This window comes from Falco peregrinus, chromosome 17, assembly GCF_023634155.1.
Source record: "Falco peregrinus isolate bFalPer1 chromosome 17, bFalPer1.pri, whole genome shotgun sequence".
In the NCBI taxonomy this organism is placed as follows: domain Eukaryota; kingdom Metazoa; phylum Chordata; class Aves; order Falconiformes; family Falconidae; genus Falco; species Falco peregrinus.
The window spans coordinates 1,627,083-1,649,979 of NC_073737.1; positions in this window are offsets into that span (position 1 = coordinate 1,627,083).

A 22,897-nucleotide genomic window follows, 5' to 3' on the forward strand; every position below is an offset into this window, starting at 1 on the left:
AAATGCCATTTCTAACTGATGCAGTTAAGCCAAGGGGTTAAATTCAGATTTACATTATCAAAATTTGGGAAAATGCCAGTTCCAACATTCTGACTGTAAAGTTACCAAGTTGTGCGTATGTGGGCTAATATTTGTGCACAGTCACAGAAGGACAAAAGCTTTCTAGTATTAAAACCTTTTCATTTTTTTGCCTGTTGCTTGTGAGGTCTTGGTACGGATTCAGCAGTCAAACTCTATTAATGACCACTGTTAGAAAAACCTTGTATAGTATTTCAGCTTTTCACTCTGATACAACCAATATGTGAAGTTTAGCCCTTTCATCCATTCAGTTCTGCTGTTACTAAAAATTACTGTCTGAGTTTTTGAGGTCTAGTCCAAAAAGGCTTGCTCTAATGTCCAATGGAATTAGCTGGAACCATTCTGCTTACTTTAGCTGGCGTTACCTCAGGCAGTTAATCACATTCCTCCCAGTCACCAGAAATCCCATTTACCCTTCTGGATTCCTTTCCCTCAGTAGGTGAAGATGCAGTCAATAGCATTATCTGAAAAGTGCATATTGTGTACATTAATCCAACTGCCAATGTTGCAAAAGGGTCAACTGCTTCGGAGAGAGCAAAGAATAAAGTAGTACACCATGGGCACAATTCTTTGGATTGCCAGCTCTATGCGATAGATCACAGGGGATTTTCTGTAACTAGCTTGAAAAAGATACTGAACAGGAGGCAGAGTCCATTACTGACGGAAGAAAAGGCCTGTCAGAAAACCCCAGGCAGCAAGGATGTAGCTAAGATCAGTACAAGAGAAAGTTTCTGCTATCCATCAAGAGAACTGTGTGCAGGTGACCCACGAATCACCTCACACCATTGTACTTTGCAGCAGGCAGTCCTTGTTGGAATTGCCCCTCTGGGCGATGAAAGCACTCTATGTGACACCTGCGAATTTGCCCTTTACTGCTGCAAACCCAAGCTGTTAAATATCACGCTCTTTTGGCTGTGATTTACTCTATTTATGGCCCTCCTTCCACCCAACCTTTCCTTATCACAAGGGATCAATTCTGGACATACAACAAAAGGCAACAATGGTTTTAATAAAAAACAGAAGGACAGAAAAGATTGATTTTGCCAATGAAGACAGGCTGTAGCAGTGGTGAAAAAGAAAGCAGGCAAACAAGAAAGAATAATATCAATAAAAAAAGCACATTGGTGGCTATACCAATCCATAGGCACATTTATAGTAGATGAAACCAACTGTGTTTTATTAATAACCCTTGTTTCTTCTGTATTCAACAACTCTTCTAATTTAAAGGTAGGTACCTAAAAATGTTCCTGAGGTTCTTCCGTTTGACAAGAAACGACTTCAAGGAAGAAGTATAGTCCTGTAAGACCTATAAGTCTTGATGCAGAAAAGCTAATTTCTCTTGCGACCTTGTGGAAGTCTTATTAAACTTTGGTGTTATTCTGCTTTAGACAAAATTCCAGACTTGGCAAAGTGCTATCAAAATAAGGTCCACTCAGAACTCTGATTTTTTTTTTAGACCACACATTAACAAAAAGCATTCAAGTACAGCATGTAAGTAGTCTACAAAAAAAAAAAAAGTACCTCGCATTACAATTCATAAGATATCTGATAATTTTCTTTGGTTTTTCATATACAAGGTCATTTTCTTGTAAACAGAAATATATTTAATAGTTTCAGGTATTTAATGTCATCTCTAGACAGTATGTAAGCAGAAAAGGAATTTTGTTCTGATGAAAATATTCTCCATGAAGTATTTTGCAACATCTGTGAAAGAGATGCTTTATGTGTAATAAGAAATAATAAATATGGAAAAGAGCTGTTTATAAGATGGCTTTACAGTGACCTGACAAACTTCACGTTGACTTGCATTTCAGAAAATAGGAACATCACAAGTCTTAAGTTACCATAAATAAACTGCTAAGACTTACCTGTGAAATGCACTTATTTCCGTTGCTGGTTGCTCGGAAGGCCTGCAATAGCATGTGAGTGGAAATCGAGGTTGTTTCTATTTTGTGATGTCTATCAGGTAGCTCATCAGGATCACACTGTACTGTCTCTAGTGCCAGTCTTCAGCCTCCTTGCCATTTGTAATCATCTGCAAAACCAAAACATGTTCTCAAGCCAGATAAATCTTTAATAGTTAGAGTCAGAGATGTTGTCTCAGTGCACGTAGCTATGTCTGGCACTCTCAGAAACCGGTGCTAGAAAACTGTAGAGAAGGGTGTAAGTCAGTCTTGGAATTTGCCACCATTCATGTGAAACAAATGTGTTGCTCTGCAACCTCAACAGCAACGCACTTTTCAAAACAGCCCATGGCAAATTTTTCATGAAAAATTAAACCAGCTACCACAAAAACCTGCCTGTGGTGGGAGACTTTTGATTTCATGTGTTTGAAAGAGCATTATACTCCATGGAAGAGAGAGATGTAGTACTTGTCAAAACAAAGCATCCTTGTTCCTTTCTCACAAATTCTATACATATGCACAAATTCATCAGAGGATGCATCTTAATAAAACAATTTCATCAGCTCTAAAGAGGCTGTGTTTGAATAAATAAAAATAGGCTTACTTGAATTTTATTTGCACAGAGGCAGGGTTTCAGCAAGACAAATGGTTTTTATGCTGTGTATATTCTTGCAAATCTGAATTTCTTCTGAAAAAGAGGGTGGAGTACTGATTTGTCAAGCAGTATAGATGACACTCATTTTTGTTGCAGAGAGGAAGTAAAGCTATGACCCTTAAAATGGTACATAAAAATGGTGCCTGCTCTCTTTAGTGAAGATAGATTTCATCCAATTGGAGTGCAGGTTCTTAAGAGCAAATATATAGGATGCGTATTTGTGCACAAAACACCAATATGACCAGTTTCAAGGTTCTGTAAAAATATTAATTATCATCATTTAAAGGGCAAAAATAACCCTGGCATGAATTGGAAAATTTTAAAGAAGCTACACTAATTTACATCAAGATTTGGCTCATATTTTTTTATACAAAGCCAACAGTTTATCCTGAATCAAATGCCAACTTGGAAAATAATGTATTTTTTTCAATTTCATGTCAAAATTGCAAACTTTCTATCAGTTATTGACTGACAACTTTTATACAAAAGGAACCTAATGTAAGGCACAATAGTTTGTTTATTGGAGTCGTAACTAGTACTGCAAATAGTGACACTATATTTTTCTGCCCATCTTTACACTGAGGGTCAAGTCCTCCTCTTGCTTTTACCACTAAAATCTACGTTCGTTCCAGTGGTTTTCAGAAGAGTATTCCAGATTCATAACACTGAGTTTAAAAGGGAGTGTGTCCTCTTCCCACTTAAGTATACAGCAGCCTGAATTAGAAATTAATTTTCTATGAAATACAATACTTTGTAATATCACATGTTGTACAATATAGAATACCAGGGTGGGAAAGCAGTTTTAACAGGTGAAATTCAGAATTAATGTTATAATTGGGGAATATAAATGAAGTGTGACTCAGTCCCTAGGGAATCATTATTTTGGCAGATACTGTATAACTATCTATATCTCTCTATTACCCCGTTACAAAGTACAAACTCTGAAGGACTCAAAGCCTTTTTAGGAAACCAATTTGTGTAAAGCAAGGTAGAATAGCTTACAAAAAATCCTTGCTATTCAAAGCATGAATGCCCCCTCAACCTAGTATTTCTATTGAATTTATAGACTGTTCTTATGAATACATGTCGGTCACTCTGGCACGCTGCTAGGTTAAGGGTTCTCCCTTCTATTGATCTCAGCACAATAAGGAGTAATCAGAGCCACTGAAATTTGATTTTTATGTGATGGAAATGTGCTGAATCACAGCATATTGTTACACCCCTGTGTTTCAGAAACATTTATAAAACAGAGGTGGGGGGAGGGCTAAATCAAATCACATTCAATGCATGTAGGATAAATGTCTTTAGAAGACATTGAAGGGTCATCAAAAAAACCCTCCATGGAGAAAGGAGCCCTAAAATAAAAAACAGTGGGAGCAGCACAAAGACAGACAAAATCATGGAAATGAAAGCCTAATTTTTAAAGTTTCTAAGAACACTCACAGAGTTATAAATGTATATGCGAATGATATTATCTCAAGAAGACATAATTACTTGTTGTAGAGTTGGATACACTGATGAATGTGGTTTATTTTAAATCCCATACTAAAAAGGGGTTGTGAGCTCAGCTCTCATCACTGCAAAAAAGAGCTGAAGGTGTTCAGCAATTTACAAATTCAGGCCAAAGAGACAGAGAATAATTGATGGTAATGCTTGATATGAAGAACTTACTAGCATAAGACTGGGACAGCAACTTATGGAGTGAATGCCACTGCATGAGGAAGAAGACAAATTTCAACCCAAATGAGCACAATGAGGCTATTAAGACATTTCATGTCTGTTCTTACCGTGATAAATGCTGCATACATGCCAGTAAATCACACACAGACCAAATTAGATACAATTCAAACAAGAGAGTTTTCGTTGATATTTGGATTAAATAAAATCTATCCAAAGCCATCTGCACCAAGGTTTCAGAAGTTGAACACACATCACTGAAAGAGCAGAGGACGTGTGGCATCATCACAGAGAGGAGGTAATGAATTTGAAAGGCACGCTATGTATTTCATGACACAGATAAATTAGTAAGTGGCTAACTAGTTATAGCTAAGGGTGTGTGTTCATGATTATACACACAGACATGTATGCATGTGTGAGATATGCACCTATATAGGAGAGGGGTATGTGATGGTTAACTCTGTATATAGAGCTAATTACAAGCATAAAATAAATATAACTCACTTTGGCAAAACCAGATCACCATGACAAAAAGAGTTAACAAATGTAGAATCTCACCAACACAGAATGAGTCTTGGTTTCATGTGACAACTAAGTTTGGTTTTCTTTTCCTTTAAGAATTTAAAAATTTACAGAGGTTTTAAAACAAGTTCTCCATTTGTAAAAGCACAAATAGTATCTGATTCTTCACTATTTACTCATTGCTTCCGTTTCTTTCCCTGAGCTGTTAGAGTGTTGTGCTGGTTTTGGCTGGGGCAGAGTTAATTTTCTTTATAGTAGCTGGTATGGGGCTATGTTTGGGATTTGTGCTGAAAACAGTGCTGGTAACACAGGGATGTTTCAGTCACTGCTGAGCAGCACTTACACGGAGTCAAGGCCTCTTCTGCCTCTCACCCCACCCCACCAGCGAGCAGGCAGGGGGAGCACGAGAAGTTGGGAGGGGACACAGCCAGGAAAACTGACCCAAACTGACCCAAGGGATACTCCACACCGTAGGACATCAGCATGTAAAGCTGGGGGAAGAAGGAATGGGGGATGTTTGGAGTGATGGCCTTTGTCTTCCCAAGTCACCGTTACACATGATGGAGCCCTGCTGTCCTGGAGATGGCTGAACACCTGCCTGCTGATGGGAAGCAGTGAATGAATTCCTTGTTCTGCTTTGCTCGTGTTGCTTTGTCTTTACCTATTAAAGTGTCTTTATCTCAGCCCACAAGTTTTCTCACTTCTACCCTTCCGATTCTCTCCCCCATCCCACTGTGAGGGAGCGAGTGAGTAGCTGTGTGAGGCTTAGTTGCCAGCTGGGGTTAAACCATAACAGAAGTATAAATACTTCACGAGAACCTTACTTATATAGTCTCAAATAAAGTGAAGTTCAAACCCAAAGATATTAACTCTGGGATGCTCAGATATAATAATCGGTTTCCTGTAAGTATAAAAGTTAGTTGAAAAGTGTATAAATATATCACAAGGTACAATTTAAATTAAAATGAAATATTTAGATTTAAAAAGTTGAAGGCAAACATACTAAAAAAAGCAATAAGCACAGTCACATCTAAGAATAACAAAAATAATGTTGCCTTTCCTTTGTGCCAGAAAGACTGACAAATGTGATCAGCTATAGCAGGATTTAAAAAGCTTTCTGAGTAACAAAGAATATTATCATTATTATTGTTAATATTTTTACTGTTGTGATTATGTATTAGTGGAGGTATCACAATGACACTGTGTAAATTAAGTTCTATTAATTAGTTGCTATATTTTACCCTTGAGATGGCATCATTTCAGAAATTGCTAACAAGAAAACTTAATTAATGTCAACTTAGTTTAGATGATAGCTTCTCTGGTCTGGATATCTCCCGAACAGGGGCAAGATTTGGATCCTCTAAGTCATTTCACCAAGGTCACACGTTCACTGAGATCTTCAGAGTCAAGGGCTAAAGGAAAACGCACCAAGGTCAGGTTGTCATACAGGTCTCCACCGCCCTTACTTACCTCGGACTAAAAACCAGCCTTGACCTTCCAGCACAATGACAAGCGCCACACGTTTTGCACTCTGAGGAGCGCTGCTCTTCCTCAGGCTGCTCCGCGCATCGAGGGAAGCGTGGAAGTCCGTCAGGGAGGCCACCACAGCAAACACTTGGGCTGAATCGCTGGGAAGAGAAGGGCAGGAAATTCAGGGGACTGCTGTTTGGCCAGGAACACAGAACCACAGCCTCCCAATAGCAACCCTTCTTAATTTTGATGATCAGTATAATAACTCATTTCTCTAAGTCCATTATTAACTCCCAGGAAGACAAATAAAGCATGCTATCAGCACACCGCCTTGACTTTGGCTGCGTTTCTAGCGAGTAATAAAAGGGTGGACTGGATGAGATAAACATGACAGACATCCCGAGCTCACCAGCAGCAATTCAAACCTGCGGCTCATGCTGGCGGCGTACCCAGATGCGCTCTCGTATCCCTAATCCAAACCGCATCCCAGGCAGGTCAGCTACGCTGGTTTGTATCGAAAGCAGCAGCCAAAGTCTGCAGGCCAGCTGGAGCGTATCCTTTACTTAGCTCTGGGTAACTTCTTCTATAAAGAAGTACTCCTTAGTATTTCTTGAGAGTATTTACTATACATCTTGTGAGATTAGACCTGAACACAAAAACATAAGTCTATTTAATTTCTTGGAGTGAAATAATGAGCACAGCTCTGTTTAGCTGCAAAAATAGCTTAAAACTAAAATAGGTGGGTGTTGACATTTTTGTCTTTTACAAAATGATTATGAAATTAAGCCTTTTATTTGATAACACAGAGGCAATACCTTGGAAGGTGGATGTGAGTGACTTGTAGTAAAGACAGACTCTCTGTGGATTCAGGTATGAAACTACTAAATCTAACACGGGGCAGACTGCTGTGGAGATCAGCCCTCTCCAGTTCACTGCAGGGAGAGAGCAGCCTGAGGGGAAATCCATGCAACAGCCCACCCACAGGATGCATGCAGCCTAGATAGTTACTTCTAAGCCAGCCTTAAACTACTACATTCTTCTAGGTGATCTGAGCTCAGAGTAAGTCATCCCCGTCAGCCCATTCCTCCCTCTTTTCTCCCGCAAATACAAACCCATGGCCACGTTGTGCTTCTGGGGCCTGGCCCGCGAGCTTTCAAACTGCTGTTGCTGCCCGAGGCCCATTGCTCCCCATGAGCAGAGCCTGCGCTGCCCTGAAACCCACCCAAGTCCAGAGCACCCAACGAACTCTGAGGAGAAAAAAAGTACAAAAGAGGAATTTCTGCCCCAGAGAGCTCCTCGGGGACACTCCTTGCTTGGGGAGAGGAACACAGCTCAGGACAGGGACCCTGGGCTTGCCTGGGCAGCTGGAAGACAGAGACAGCCACAGCAGAAGCTTCTGGAAGCAAGGGTGTGACGACCAGCTCAGGCACAGCCAGCCACGCCCACGCTGAGGGCAGGAGGGGCTCTGCCCCATTGGCTGGGGCGAGGCGGGGCTCAGCCCCATTGGCCAGGGCAGGGTGGGGAGGCGGGCTCAAGCTTTACCTCAGCTCCCCAGCGCTGAGGGGCTCCTGGAGCCTCCGCTTCTCCCCCTCAGTGCTTTAAGCGCAGTAACTTCATGCCTGCTGCAGATTAGTCTGTTTATCCATCCTCACGTTTAATGCACTGCTCCCTCCGAAAGCCCACCATTAACTTTTAAAAACAGGCTGATGTTTTTATAATGATCGCCGTATTTTCCAGCCGTACTTGGCGTGAGGTGTTAACACGCTGCCCAGCGCCAGAGCCAGCACCACGTGCAGCGCGCGTGCTCCCTCCTGTACTTTGTTTTCATGAGATTAGATAATTGATTGTGGTCTTCCTGGCAGTGAGTCACAGCCCATCAAGACAATTGCTCGAGCTTCAAAGGGCTTTGTAGAAAGAAATCCCATGTATTGATTTGTTCAGCAAAACAGGGCTTTCAGCACAGAGAGCTGCAGATTTCCTGAACAATTTTCAAAGGGACAAGAGAACAGACAACTCTGAAGGCATTTGTGGAAAGGCTGCTATTCCAGCAGTCCAAGTTTTCAGTCAGTTTTGCAAAATTTCCTTTTGAGTTTATTCTTTTGAAGAAGGAAGAAACACTGCTCTCCTTCTTCTGGAAATGACAGTTATTAAATAGTTTATAAATGTATTAATAAATTACTAATGAAAATAAAAACAGCAAATGTTTGTTATTTTGTTGCCTTCTAGAAAACAAAAGCAGGAAAAAAATCACTTACGCTTGCCTGTTTACCTGGGGAACGTGTAGGATGAAACTCTGATAAATAAGTCAGCATTTACTTAAGCCTTATTTTTGCCTGTATATCTACTCATACAGCTGTACTGGTGGAAAAGCAACAGAAGCTTCTGAAAGAGACAAAAGCATGAAAGAAAGATGTTGCATTAGATGCCGCCTTTTGTAGCATCACAATTCACATCTGTGCAGAGGCCAGAACACCCCTCCTTTTGCACCTTGATCACTAAAATGATGTGATCTTCATTCCTTGAACCAACCCATTTCATTTCAGGTGGCAAGACAGGGTTAAGTACACTCTTACATTTTGTTTTCAAACAATCTTGTGTGTATTCCCTTTCTTGAGAGCATACAAGCTGATCTCTTTAGCATACTGCCTGCACCAAGAGGGTACACAGGTGTTCTGTACTCATTACAAACTCGATACAATTCAACTGTGTCTAGTATAACTTTTCCTTTAAAAAATTAAGTTGGCTGGAATAATGCAGCAAGTGGATGTAAATTATTTAATTCTTCCTTTAATCTCTCTTTTCTTAAATTTGTAGTGTTCTCTTCCACCCTCACACACCTCCTTAAAAAAGAAATAAATAAATAAACACACAACAACAAAAAAACAGGTAGGTATCAGGACTGTTAATAATTGATGAAGCATTTGTAAACCCTTAGCAAATGAACAGTCAAATGACACATGAATAAAACATTTTTTAAAAAGTCTCTGTCTGACAGCTAACAGCATTCTGAAGCAGAGTGTAAAATATTACAGGTATTATTTTTAAGCAGCATGTGTGCAACATGAAAAATAAGGCTGGGGAAAGAACTGGACCTCTGCTTTGTACATGTTGCATAGGGAAGGTTGTGTGGAACGGGACTTCGCTAGTTGCTCACTTGAACATAATTTCTACAGGTTTCAGCACAGTTGGTATCTCAACCCTTCAGTAACAGCCCCCCGGTATGAATCTTCTGCACCATTCTGTTTCTTAATAGTTGCTGCATGATTAATACATCCCCTAGCACTGACGTTATACTGATGCAGAGGCTCCTGTATTGACATTATTTAGTACTCACAATTTACTGAAATAATATTATGATGCCAGTACTATTTCATTATTATTTCACCATAATACTTTTACATTGCCATACAGACAGAAGTCTCTAAGTCTGCTTCTTCCTACCACGCCACAGTAAGTGTAAAAGACACAAAGATAACACATGCATGAAACAGAGAACAAAGTGACTAATAAAAAGGTCTGGAATTGACATGACTCGGATTTCACTTAAGTATTATCCTACAAAATACCAACCTTGCTCCTGTGTAGACAGAGGATCTTCCTTGTTCCTTCCACCAAAAAAAATTGGGACATTTCACTGCATCAGATTCTAAACAAAAAGATGAAAGGAGGCATCAGCTGTCATACAATTGAGATTTTATCATGTTGTCAATGAGAGAAGAATTAATTAATTTGTTTTACCTGTGTCAGATCATACTAGACAAACATAAAAGGGACTTTACTGGAGAATATTAAACGTGAAGTTTTAAAAGAAAGTTGCTGCATGATGCCAGCCATGCTAGATGCAATGGACAGCAGTCAATCACAAACCCAACTTCTAAACTCCTCCATTCCTGAGTTCAGATAAACGGTGGATGTTGAAATGCACGTTTAAGGCAGAAAACCAGTGGCTTTATAATGGGAAGATGAATCACACAGGAATTACGATGCTACATTACTAAATATAAAAGCATCTTTTGGCTGACTTTTTTAAAATGGACAATAATGATATTTAGATGTAGCCTGCAGAGTTTGAAAAAAAGCGTTGTGAGATCCACACACACTTTTATGGTGAGAATCTCGGCAGCCTGGCAGTGCATGATTATCACTGCTGTTTCCTCTAAAAGGTCATTGGAAGCTCACAAGGTGGTGCTTCCATTACACACCAGTTACACTCCTTTCTTTTTGCATTTCCATTTGCAAGTTATAGATTTCCTATATATTTCAATTACAGTCCTCCCCCCACCTCAGTTAAATACATTGCTGGGGTAACAAAGGTTTAACAGAGTGACAGCAGAAATAATTACTTATTTGATAACTAGTGTCTTTCAGTGGGGGCATTAGATTTGATTTTTATAGGGCAGGCTCTGCAAAGGAAAGGGAGATGTGGGGAGGGAAAAGTGGAAGAACTGACTGAGCTTTCATGCAGTTTTGATCAGAAGTCAGAAACCATGTTTAGCTGTCAAAGGTACTGTCAGGGAAAGTTACCACAAAAGAATAAAAGGATGGAAGAAGAAAAGAATCTCCCTTGTTCAGGAATGTTTGTACATTTTAAATGGCAGTTTGAAATGTTATGCAGAAAACGCTTGACTGAATCTTGCATATTTTTCTTTTACTTCAGTTCTAATACAAAAAGGCTGCTGAGGAGAATGTCCTGATGATCCTGTCATTAGAGTCACTGGATCACAAATTTAAAGACTTGTTGTTCTAATAAAGAACAGCTAGAAGGAGGATAATAAATATATAACACTTAGTTCTGCTTTTTAAAGCACTTAAATACATTTTTCATGTAGATTTTTTTGTTTAATATCAAGCTGGGGGAAGGGTTTATGCACCATTAAACAATCTGATTCTGACAGGTTTTTTGACTGGGTAGACTGGAGCCAGATTCCCAATTCTGATAAATGAACTGATTTAAGTAGACCGTTAATAGCAGATCCATGTTAATATGAAGTAACCGGAGCTTCACAAACTAACTGTAAGGAAACTCATTTCCCCACTTTATTGTAGTTACAGATCTTCCCAACCTTTGTTACATCACACAGCATCTCACAAAACATAAACAGAATGAGTGCGGTGTTAATATGTAGGATGATGATATTTTTCCATTTGTATGATGGCAGCACCAGGAGATGATTTTCTATGATAAATCCTCGATGCTATTGTAATACAAATGAATGCTGTAATAATCCGAAGGAATTTCTTTACAAAAGGATCATATTATGGGTTAAATCAATACATCACAGTAGCGTAACTTCCTAAAGAAACTTTTAAAAACTTCACGATTCGTTTTTTAAACTGATTAGGAATTTCAGAATTTCAGGCAGTGTACACAGCACCGAGCCTTTCAACACACACTTGGTACGGGACTTCTGCAGGACCCTTTGCAGGAAGGTGAACTTCCCTCAGCACGAGCTTTATCACCCAAGGCACACTGTATACTCCCTGCTTTTGATTTCATTTTTTTCATTCCCCCTTCACAGGTATTGAATGCTGCCGGTTTTGGATTAGCATGTTAGTTCAGATAAGGAATGTGCCTTTGAAGTAAATTGCCCGATCATCCCTATTTCCTATGCTTTGGTAGACATGTGGAGTGGTCTCAGAGTGTCTAAACGAGATTGGTTACAAAAGCCTTCCTCTTGCATCTGGGAAGGCTGGAGATAAGATGCCGCTTAAAGATTTAGAAAAGCCAGAGTAGATCATTATGATCCAGACAGCCTGACTTATACAATATGGGCCAGCAAGTGTCATGAGATGGTTTCCCTGTAAAGCAGGTATCTTTTTGATGAACTGCCTCTTAGAGAGACATATCCTTTCTATTTAAAGAATGCAGGTACCAATTAACCACACACCATCTCTACATAAATTATTCAAGTCACTCATTACACTCACTGTTAAAAAAAAAAAAAAAAAAAGGACCATTGATATTAGAGCACAGACTATTTCTGCAGGAGTGGAAGGGCGGGCAGTTCCACTACCCTGTCCCTTGGCCCTACAGCCAGTTTCCAGCTGGGTACACCCAGCATGGCCCCACTGGTGCCCCTGAAGTTCACTGCATTTACCTTCCACGTAACTGAGCAAACTACTGCCCCAAACCTGATTTTGTCTCCCGCACCACTGGAAATGTGATTCCCTCTCCAGGCAGTTTCTCAATAAACATTTGTTAAATACAATATTTTACAATTAGGAGTTGTCCTGTTACATATTCAGAAAAGATAGCATGGAGGTGTAAATCGCTGGTTTCATCTTCATCAATATTTCTGTCCCTGTCTGTCTCTTTAATTGCTATTGACTGCAGAAGGTATTTTTTCATTGAGGCATGAGGTAAAGTGATATTGATTACAGTAAATGAACTTTTCTGCAGTCTGAGTCAATTGGGAAGGTGCAGGGAGGAAACTGCAAGATCGTTTACCTTGTACATGAATAAAATTCCTCTTTGGAAACTCTCTGCTTGCCTAAAGGACTGTCTGAAGTAAACCCACATTTCCACTGTTTAATGCAAAAAAGTCAAGCTGCTGTGACTTTGGACAGAATGAAAATCAGCTTCATTTGCTCAATGTATTGAAATAGAAGAGAAGGAAATTAGAACAAAAACAGAGTTAACTTTTAATCCCTCACATAAGGAGCTTTTGCCATGTCATTTTTTTTATCACAACTGCATATTTCATTTTGGGGAAACAATGGTAAGAAAACAAAGAAATCCCTACCAGCACCATACTTGATTTTATACATTTGCTGGGAGCTTGTGCCACATCCAACTTTGTTTGTGGCTGACAAAGTGCAAGGATGTAGGCACCTGCCACCATTCATCGGTGCATTTGAAATATTCTGGACACAGAGAACGTCGCTCCGCATTTCAATACATTTTAAGATGTATGGCCGCATCACTCCCCTCACAGCTGCACATAAGCCTTATTAATTTAAGCTTTCTGTAAACTAAAAAAATAGCCCACCTGGGATCAAAAGTAACATGAAATAGTAATTTATTTAACAGCACCATCTAAACATGCGAGGTGAGGGCTTTATTTTGCTTCATACTGTACAAACTCATAATAAAAGCTTACAGCCAAACAGACAGATCACAGGTAGAAGAGCACCTTCTCTCTTTTCCACATTAGCTAAGGAAAATCAGAAAAAAGACACAATTCAGCATCCATGAAGTTATGTATTTGTGCACCTAAACCTGTGTGTGTAGCTGTCAGTCTGTATCCAGAACTGGCCCTGCCCTCAAAAGATCTGTGGCTTCGCCGGATGCTCCTGGAGACATACGATCCTTCTTACTTCCCAAGGCTTAATTCAGGGAAGGCATTGAAGCTCACTCTTCACACATTAATTAAGTCTCATCTTTCTAGAATTGTGCCAATACACTCGATAAACACTCCTCACAGTTTTACCTTCATCCCTGTGAAGCTATTTGCTAAAACGGTGACTTAATTCATGGTTTTCAGTGCCCTCTCTTTTATTTTTCTCAGAGAATGTTTTTAATAGCAGCTGTTTGCGTACTGATTAATCATTGCATTTCACTGCAGGATCCATAGTACAGATGTAGGAACAGGAAAAAACACATCTTTATTATGAAACCTATTTCCTATACTAATTTATTGCAAACCAATAATTCAGGGAGTGAGATTACTCCATATAATTAATCAAATCATAACATTTCTATTGCACTGTTATACAACATGCGCTGACTTATGTCAAGACACTAACAACCGATGCACTATTTCATTTATATTCCAAGTTCTTCAGTTCAGGCAGTATCTCTTCTGTATCTTCCACAGTGCCTTAATAGATAACAGTAATCAACACAAGTAACTATTAGTCAAGACTTGAATAATCCTTTTCAGGTAAACTAAGTACTAATCAGAACAGCTGTCCTCAAGTTTTCCCAGAGTTCTCCTTCAAAACTGTAATTCACAAAGTTCTGGAAGAAGGACTTGAATGACTTCTCAATTTTCTAAGGAATATTTAAAGAACATATAAATACAATATTAGGAGAACAGATCTATTTGTTATCATTTTCTTCAGTTCAATTTTAACTTTTATGGCATGAGATCAGCAGTAGAACCAGCAATGCTAAGAAGCCACCTAGTTCTATCTACTGGTAATATAAATAAGGAAAACTAAGATCGTATGTGCATTCAAATTCTTATAAAGTGCATGTGCTTAATACATTTCTAAAAAGTGATCAGTAATTTTTCAGGCTTTCCAGCTTCCCCTTGCATCTGCCATTCTGTTAACATTGGACTGGAACACGCTATTTTTCATGTAAGTGGAAGTCTTCAAACCTCTTAACTGCTCATCGCCTCAAATTTCTGGGGAGCAAAGCCAGGGAGAAAAAAAGTGCCAACCCCCCTTATTTCACAAGTGATGACAGCTGGTGGGAATCAGTCTCCTGAGCTTCACATTTCAATTATCGAGAATCTAAACACCTCCTTTCCCTAATAGAATACAGTCCACCTTTATCAGGCTCCTGTATTTACATTCAATAACAGATCCTCCTTCCAGAGGCTCTGTGGAGACTTTTTTTTTTTTTATGGGAAGGTCAATAGTTGCCACCTCTCTCTGGACTCATTTAGTTTGTTTACAAAACACTATCAAATGTTGGTATCTTATTTGCGATTCATTTCCTGACATTTAATTATTGTTCTGTAAATCACTTATCTGAAGAAAAGAAAAAGTATAATGAGATTTTAAAAATATTGGTGACATTATAATTATTTTCCACTTAATATTATGAAACTCCTTGGTGCTGTTAAAGAAAACCTCAACAGGAACCACTACAAATAAGTCTCTTAAATGTTTGCTGCTGCTAGAGGAATGGAGGATTTATAAGGTTTAGAAGTGTATTTATATGGAACACACTAATCATAAAATTATATTTTATAATGTCTTTCATCCAAGTGGATCTTACTGCATTGTGAAGACGATGCCTTGAATTCACCAGACTCTTTGCTCCTTATGTACTTTTTATACTACTGCAGAATGAATAGCGCTTGAGTGACAAATACGACACGTTCAGATAAATATAAGCCCTTAAAAAAAATGAGCAAAGCTTGTTTCATTTATTGCTTTCCTAAGCTGGAAAATGCAGAATTCTATTTTGGTCTTCACTGCGTGCTTATTTTGCATGGGGAAAATAGAGTGAATCATCAGTTTGGGCATAAGTGATGGACTCATAATTCCAAGCAGTAATACAGGTGGAGAGCAGTACACTTTCCTTGCTAATGATGATATAAAATTATTTTGGAGGAAGGGAGTAGAACGACATCCTGATTTGGAAATATGGAAAATTAAAGGATCTCTGACAAGCAGCAACTGTTACTGTTGGTACCATTAACTCACATAAAATCTGTGATGGAATTTTCAATGAGGGAAAAATAAGTTAGAGTGAAACTCATTTTTTCATAAAGGCTCAAAAATTCGCACTGGGTATAAATAATAATAAAACTTAATATTTAGTACTTGCAGATTAATTTAAAAGTGTATTGTTATTTTCCTCAGTTTTCTAGACTCACATCTAAGTGCTGCTGGTTTTCTTGTAAACACATAGATTAGAAAAATTATGCAAGGATGAAAGTGTCATGTTGATTCAGCAGGAAATATTTTTGCACCTGAGAAACTGGGTAATATGGAAGGATAAGGAAATCACTACACGATTTTTATTTTTAATCTCGATAGGCTAGAGGCCATCCACAGTTGAAAATTTCACCTGCCTATCTACAGCCTCAGGTGTTACCTCACTGAAAAAGCAGAAGAGCCACCAGAGTAAGGGATACGGCTACACGAAAGTAATGTATGTGAGTTGCCTTTTTGGAAATCAAAGCCCAAGATAAAGTACTGGATATTTTCTTCCCTTCTGTCCTTTCTGCATTCATCAAGGGCTGCAGACCGAGTATAAAGAACTAGCCTTTAGGGCATAATTATACAAGGAAAATCAAACATTAGGAAAAGCAGTTTGCAGGGTTTCTTTTATTTGACTATCATTAAGTGAAGTGAGAGTGAAAGATGTAAATAACTTGACTAATTTATAATCACTATGAAAATTCAGCGCTGGGAGGAAAATTCCTTTGAGAGCATGTTTCAGTATGATGTCAAATTATAGTTTGAGTCCAGTATTAGGGTTTTCAATTATTCCTAGAAGGGCAGAGAGACGAGATAGCTTGTAAACATGCAAACCACACCACCGCATCAATATAACCACCATCTGCAGGGATTAAGTCTGTCCTCACCTAACATAAATTGAATATTCCAACTACGTGCAAACTTCAATCACTCCTCAAAGTTTTTCCTTCAAAATATGTAATTTATAATGATACTTGCTCTTCTGTGATATCTTTCACCTAAGATTTTAAAGTGCTTTGCAGACGTTAATTAATTAAGCCTGAAACTGCACCTGGGAATCAGGAAAGCCTTTACAATCATTGCATGGAGCAGTTAAACGGTTTGTAGAAAGTCACACAAAATCATTCCAACCACGGCTCCATGGTCATTAACACTGAATGTATGCTCTGTCAGATGAACCCAGTGGTATTATTTTTATTTGGATCAGTTGTGACTGATCTTCCAAACATAATACAGAGTTTATGCCAGCTATATACCTTTTAGGACAGCTTTATGCCATTTGCAAGATGACTGACGGTACTTGAACCAGCATAAACTACTTTGGGAACACAGGGAAGGGCTTTCTCTCATCTAGCAGAAGGTTCATAACCAACACGCACTGCAAACGAAGGGTCTCGCTTCATTTTCCTCTACTGAGCCTTGCAAAGCGAGGAGGCAGAAAACAGCAACGTAACGACTGGGCTGGATTCAGAGCCCCTAAAGTCCATGGAAACACTGATTTTAAAAGATATGGAGCACAGATATCCTGGATTCACACACGGGCCCAACACAGAACTTGTTACAAGCAAAGGTGACTGCAGCTTACATCCTTATTCTTTCATCACACTATAAGGAAAAGTACAGAGCAGAGTTATGCATCTTGCTTCAAATGGTAAACCTGAAATTGATTTTTTTTTCAAGTCTGTTATGGTATTTCTAGAAAGGACTAACTTGAAAACAGGAGTGACAGTATCATTCTGACATGGTACAACTCTAAAGCAAATCATTTGGCTTCAAGGCCTTCACAAAGCTATAGTGAAACAGAGGTGCCTACCTTGAGATAACCTGAGATAAGTTTAAGCACCAGTGAAAGCACTCAAACTGCAAGCAACAGCACAAACTGTGTTAACTCAAATTATCAAGCTTGTCTCAGAACAGGTATTCAGTTATTTGAGTGAATATATAGCTGTAAAAACAAGCCAGGCTGGACTGGTTACTAAAAACACATTAAATCTCTACAGAATCAATTGACCTCCCCCTTCTCCTTTCCTAGGTTTTAAATGGATGTATCTGTTATTGTGGATACCACCTTTTGCTAAAAACCTGACCTGCAATAATTTATAATTTATAAGCAAATTAAGCTAAAATATAAGTTTAGCAAGCCTTACACTGCCAGAATTTTCAATATCCTGGCACAGATCAGACTTTTTCTCCTGCAAGTCAGTAAGTCTTTTATCCAAAACTTTGCAATGTGACTCCAAATACACTAACAATTTCCAAGTGATCTGCTGGAATTAGTGCAACATGTTGTACATGCAAATCTGGCCTTCAAAGGTTTACTTTTTGCTTTAATCACCAACACTAAAAGGACCTAGTGTTTCCTTTTCATCTGGCAGCAAATTAATTATAACAGCTATATGGTAATACTAATATTGTCTTACTGTACATCAATGGTTTCATTAACTTTGATTCTAATATTAAGCACTTGGTGACAAAACCTGGAGATATATATATATATATATATCTCTATATATCTCCAAAAAATTCAAGGTGGTCAATTCAGGTAAAAATTTAAATAGAAGTGCTTTATCTTTTAACCTGATGACTCTGTTTCAAGTTCAAAAATATTATTTTCTTTATTCAACTGTAAGGAAAGTAATTTCCAAGAATCCTAAATATAAATTTCCGTTTTTTTAATGCAATTTCAGCACTAAAGGAGCATAAAAGCATCCCTGGCCTGGATATCTCCTGAACAGGGGCAAGATTTGGATCCTCTAAGTCATTTCACCAAGGTCACACGTTCACTGAGATCTTCAGAGTCAAGGGCTAAAGGAAAACGCACCAAGGTCAGGTTGTCATACAGGTCTCCACCGCCCTTACTTACCTCGGACTAAAAACCAGCCTTGACCTTCCAGCACAATGACAAGCGCCACACGTTTTGCACTCTGAGGAGCGCTGCTCTTCCTCAGGCTGCTCCGCGCATCGAGGGAAGCGTGGAAGTCCGTCAGGGAGGCCACCACAGCAAACACTTGGGCTGAATCGCTGGGAAGAGAAGGGCAGGAAATTCAGGGGACTGCTGTTTGGCCAGGAACACAGAACCACAGCCTCCCAATAGCAACCCTTCTTAATTTTGATGATCAGTATAATAACTCATTTCTCTAAGTCCATTATTAACTCCCAGGAAGACAAATAAAGCATGCTATCAGCACACCGCCTTGACTTTGGCTGCGTTTCTAGCGAGTAATAAAAGGGTGGACTGGATGAGATAAACATGACAGACATCCCGAGCTCACCAGCAGCAATTCAAACCTGCGGCTCATGCTGGCGGCGTACCCAGATGCGCTCTCGTATCCCTAATCCAAACCGCATCCCAGGCAGGTCAGCTACGCTGGTTTGTATCGAAAGCAGCAGCCAAAGCCTGCAGGCCAGCTGGAGCGTATCCTTTACTTAGCTCTGGGTAACTTCTTCTATAAAGAAGTACCTCTTTGCCATTTGTTTGGATTATTTTGTGAGATATGTGCAGGTGCTGTGACCTTTAGAACAAGGTTCCTTTCTGCTTGTGTGCTTTCCTGATTCAGGTCCTTCTACACCATATTTTAGTGGCTACCTTCTTCTCTCTTCCCTCTGCTCATTTATTCCTATCTGTGTGCTCCTTCTCCTCACTCTTCTGTGAGTTTCATCTGCTCTTTTAATTCAGCAATGACACAGCATGGAGAGAGACGTGTTTCCCCTTCCTTGTTTCCACTGGCTCATACCAAAAGGCAGAATCCACCATGACTTATCACTTCTCCTGGTAAGACAAACCAAATTGCACCTGAAAGGTATGTTTTTGAGCACAGAGAACCCAGAAACGTCTGCATCTTCACACCTTTGGCAGGCAACTTACTTCCTTGTGACTCAACTCTGCACTGATAAAACAGGGGTGATCTTATTTCTGTTCTACCTGAAGTGAAGCATTTGCCACAAGCAATAGTAATGGGGCCGTTCTAGAATGCGTATTCACACACAAACACACCTAATGCGAGTCCCCCTGTCCACTGAGTTGCCTTTGTCACACCTTGGCTTTAATTCTGCTATATCCCACTGTTTTAACACGTTATGTCTGACTACAAGCCCATTTCAAAGAGCGTCTGTTGTTCTTGAGGGGAGGGGTGGGGGCGGTGTCAGACTAGAAGAGGAATAATGAAATCTTTCATTGTTACCTTCCTGTAATGCAACTTTAATGAGCTTTTTTTTTGCACAACAGTGTAATAACAAAGCCAGGCTGCGGACTGTGCAGCTCCTGATCTCACTGTGGGAGCTTTTTCCTTTGATGTGACTGTTAGAAACACCTTGAGATGGTAGTGACAGTTTTGATGTTAAAGCTTTGTCGCGCTCTGTCTGTACATGTCTGATGACAGTTAGTCATTTCGCAGCAATAAGGGCAAACCACTACATTAAAAGCTGTCTAATCACTCATCTGTATGCTGGATATGGCCTTGTAGATTAAGCAACCCTCCCCTCCTTCTTTTAATTATTATTTTGTTCTTAACAAGATAGAGATTCAATTGAATGCTCCAGATCAAGGCAGAGAAAATGACTGTTTTAGTGTACCTTGAGCCATGGCTTTAGTAAAACATGATTATGGGAGTGCTTTACCTGTTACAAGTGAGGGAAATCAACCAAGAAGTAAACAGTTTCGCTTTGCTTACAGCAGTGTATGCCCATTCCATGGCTTTTGGATCACTTTCCTAATCATCGCTTCTTAAATAGCAAACAGAAAGGATGATAATATTATGAACAATAATAAAAATTACCTCCTCTCCTTTCAGATTGTTTATGCTACCCAGTACTCCCAGTGTCTCCTGTGTGAACTCAGATCTCCAGACTGCGCTCCCACATTTTCATCCATGCAGATTTTCACCCAGTAACTGTGGCCTCATGTGAATACTTGCATTGGGCACTGTATAAACATGAGGTGAAAAAAAACGTTCTTGAGCTGAAGAGCCAGCAGCCTAAATATAGGATAAAAGACCCTAGCTGGATGCAGCACATAATTGAAGGTAACAAAAGATCAAAATCTGAGCCCTGTGTTTATAAGCAATAGTCTTAACATACAGGTAATCTAAATTGCAATGAAACTATTTTGAAGGTATTACAAGAGAGGGAATTCTTATGTGGGATGCGAAGGGAAGAATGTGATCTGAAAGTAATATTGGCTTTACAGATATTTATAGAGAGCTCTCTTGGTACAGAAGTGTTATGGGAGGTGGGGGAAAAAAGATAAGGTATTCCTAAGAAAATGTGGCCAAGTTCTGCATGAATTTGGAAAATGAAGGATAATAAATGATATGCATCATATGTATTTGCTAATGGCCCAACAAATCATACACATTCATTTGATTCCAGTCTCTTTTCTGGTTTTCACACATAAGAATATTCATGCAACCCTGCTTTGCCAGGTCTTCCCATATCCTCTTTTTCTTTTCACCTCGCTTGAAAAAAAACCTTTTGTTTTCTTTGATTTTCTCTGTTAATGAATTTGCAATACCTAAGATTTGCTAGGACTGTAAGTGATCGCTGATAATTCATCTAGTCCGTTAATCTCAATCATGGCCAGACCGGTTTAACTCTCCCAGCAATATTCCGATACAAAGCCCTTCCTACAAGCTGATCAAGAACTTGGGGTAGGAAACTATGGTTCTTTAAATCGCTGTGTGGTCTCCCACTTCTCTCCCTTCACTCCTGACTTGGATCAGTTCAAGGTAAATACAACTACTTCAGCTACTAAAGGGGGATTATTTACAGCTCAAACATCATAAAAGTGTGCCTGGACACCATGGTGATGAATATAATAGAAATGAGAAAATATTGTTCTTCTTATATTCCCTCAGCTACTAAGCATGCTATTCCTCTTCAACATCTGCACCCCAGAATAAACAAAGTTTTGGATATCAAAAGTATTGTGTGCTTTTGTTATTACACAGTACAAGTCTTGACAATCTGTTTTCTGGATCATAATTTTATCTTGTATTTAAAACTTAAGAGGTACCAGAAATGCTGTAGAAATCAACTCAAAAGAATTCTTGAGAGTCTGAATTATGTACGGAATGCATCTGCTTGGACTAACATTTGCCAGAAAATAGAAGCTAAAGATGAGCTGAAAGACTTTTCTTTTTTTTTTTTTTTAACCAACCTGGATAATGAGCTTTTTTTCTTTTGCAAGAGATGACGCCACTAAACAGATGAAGGCAGGGAGACTTCTTTAACTTTGGTTTAGATGAAAGTGGAGCCACCAGCTGCTGATGGAGAACTGTAAATCACCCATGAACTCAGCTGTTTTAGTTCAAAGGCTCAGATAATTCACTTAAATCATTATCTTTCCTGGAACGTGTGAGTTCGGATTTTCTTATAAGCAGTGTTCTAATTGTAAAGACTGATTCTGTTCTAATAGCCTACCCTGTGAATCTATTTTACAGGCCATCATATAAATGCTACACAACATGGCTGTGTTGGCTGCCATTCCCCAGGGGTCGGTTACGCCAAGCTTCATTTTTCACTTGTTTGCCAAGCTATAAGTCTTATTCCATACTGCTAATGGTTTTATAATAGATGGAAATGTCTACTAATTGGCACACCCTTGTTTTTGAGTGGAACAGGGCAAGGGCAAGCAGGCAATGTCTCATGACCTCAGCAAATACAGGACTGAGGAAGGCAAATGTGGGTCCTTCCCCGTCCTGCTGCGCTTGCGAGTCCATTCCTGACCTGACCTGCCACCCAATCTCACACAGAAAGCAGCAATCCAGCACATAGCATTTGTCCCTGTGAACTCTCATTGCTCCCTTACTTTCCCACTTAATTTAAAAAGCCTTTCTCTGAAATAAATGTGTACCTTCCCCACCGCTTCCAGCCCAGAAGAACGTGTACACAGGGATGTGACTGACACACAGTGGCAGTGAGCCACTGCTCTGGCAGGAGAATACATTTGGTAGAAGTATGCTGCCTGAGATTTACCCAATTTCTGCTTTCTGTCACTGAATTGTTGTCCATCTAGCTTACTAATAATTAATAAACATTACTATAGAGATGATACCCTGGAATCTCATTTCAAGGTTGTATTGGAGTAGGACGCTTATCAAAAAAAAATGTGAATACAAGTTGGTAATCTCATGACTAAGTAATGGCACTTATTCCTGGGTTTTGTTACACTACAAAATCAAAATTGCATAAGTGATTTGGAGCCTGAAGCTCT